Here is a 2,072-nt window from a genome sequence, read left to right on the forward strand (position 1 = left end):
TGTAATAGCTATGGACAAATTGACAAGAAATAGAGCTTTACAAGGTGGGGTGGGGCTTCGTAAGGCCCTAAGAGACGGAGATGAGGCAAGAAAATTCTCCCCATCATGTGGGGCGGAGCAAAGATGGGGTTGCCAGATGTGGTTTAAGCACAAACTCAACATAGACCAACCATTGGAGACTCGTAAATATGTGTTTTGATTTTTGGAAAAAAAAAAAAAAAAAAACACATGGCGGAAGACTATTTGTGGAGGAATGAGCTGGAGAATCAGGCGTCCAGACTACAAAGAAGAGAATTTTAAGTGAGGCCGGATCTAAAAATTAAATTAAATCCCGTTAAATGGGGAGTTACGGAATCTAAGCCCTGGCCCCTCCTTTGGTATAAAAGAAACCAAACGCTAACCACATACATACCACAAACCCAAGAAGCCACCAAACATAAGAAACAACAATTGCTCTCCTCTCTTTTGCTCTGCCTCAGAGAAACAGAGTCTGAGACAAAAGGAAAAAAGCAAGTGGTCGAGATCCGGCGAGCTGTTTCGTCGGGTTTCGCCCATTTTCAACGTCGGAGAACCGAGGGTTTATTCATAGCAGTGTCACTGTGCGTATAAAAACAGCAACAGCAAAAGCAAAAGCAAAATGAAGGGTTCTTGTACTCTCGTGGCATCAGTACTCGCCGCATCCACCGTAGCTCTTGGCTCCTCTTCTTCCTCTGCGGGAGATCGTGACCCTTCATTTCATCCTTGCTCAAACGAGGTACAATTACAATTCTCCAACTTTTTTTTTTTTTCAATTTTTAAAATTTTAATGCAAATTCAGACTCTTTTAGCTGTTCCTTGAAATACCCAGTTTGTTGTTTTGTTTATCTGTTTATTTTTCTTATGATTTTGTGTTTGCAATTGTGATTTGTTTATGAAGAAAGATACGAGATTTTGCTTTCTTTGTATTCTGAAATCCCTTTTCATTAATGGGTTTTATTTGTTCAAGCTTTCCTTTTGAAAATTTCAAGCAAAGTCACAACCTTTTCGCTTTTCCTTCAAATACCCAGTTTTAGTTCTGTTTTTTTTTTGGTTGTCTCTTGTGTAAATCTATGATGTGTGTTTGGTAAATTCTGAACTTTTTTTTTTTTTGAATTTTTTAGGGGCTCTCTTCGTGTTCTACGAAATCTTATGCTAAAAACTCGCATACGACGACGGAAAAGGAGAAATTTGCGCCAAGATTCGACGGCCTAAGGTTCATTGAGACCTTGGTCACAGCCCACAGATGACCTCAAATCCTCAAAGACCTCCCTTTTTTGTCTCCGATTTTTGCTGCGAAAGGTTCTGCAAAATGTGATTGGAAGAGCAATTTTTTTTATATATTTATTTAAATTTACCCCCATTCTCCATGTGGGTTTATGTTTTTCTTTTTCCATTTTCGGTTAATTGATGGCGTAATACGGTTGAACTCTAAAGGCGTGACAGCCACTGTATTTGTCAATGTCCTCTTGTTTTGTTTCAATTTTATATGGCCTGTTTCTGCTGTATCTTGTACTAATTAGCCTCCAAATTTTTTTTATTTTTATTTATTATTATTATTATACGAGCAAGAGCAATATACATGTGCAATGGCCTGAATTGGTTCTAGCTTCTCTCGCCATCTCTCATGTCCGTCTTTGGAAGTTTCGCATACATTGAACTCCTTGATTGAGTCATTCATTCCCATAAAATTTTTATACCAATTTCATAGGACGTATAAAATTGGGCCTTGTTAACTTTTCCCTTACGGAAAAAGCAATTCTAAATGTACAGGTACATTGAATTAAAACCTCAAATGAGCTCCAAATCAAATTAGTTGTTTAATTAATTACGTACTCAATAAGACAAGGGTGGTATGGTTGGCTACTTAATAGGGCATTGACCTTTTGGTATCTTGATTGTGTGTATTAGGTAACCCTTTGCTGTATCCAGTGAAGCACCATACATAAATGTGCCCTTGCTGGCAATTCAAACCCCATTTTTTTCTTTGTTGTATGCGTGGTTATATTTACCATCTGGATGTTATCTTCAATTGTCTTTCTTTTGGATGAATAGTT

General features: G+C 37.7%; 1 long non-coding RNA gene across 1 annotated transcript; it reads left to right on the top strand.

Moving 5' to 3' along the window:
- The first annotated feature begins 408 nt into the window (after nt 1-408).
- Nucleotides 409-1,523, top strand: LOC142618056 (uncharacterized). Its single transcript, XR_012841147.1, has 2 exons — nt 409-754; nt 1,140-1,523. It is a non-coding gene; the product is annotated as an uncharacterized LOC142618056 (long non-coding RNA).
- The last annotated feature ends 549 nt before the right edge of the window (nt 1,524-2,072 follow it).

Source organism: Castanea sativa, chromosome 1 (assembly GCF_040712315.1).
Source record: "Castanea sativa cultivar Marrone di Chiusa Pesio chromosome 1, ASM4071231v1".
Lineage (NCBI taxonomy): Eukaryota > Viridiplantae > Streptophyta > Magnoliopsida > Fagales > Fagaceae > Castanea > Castanea sativa.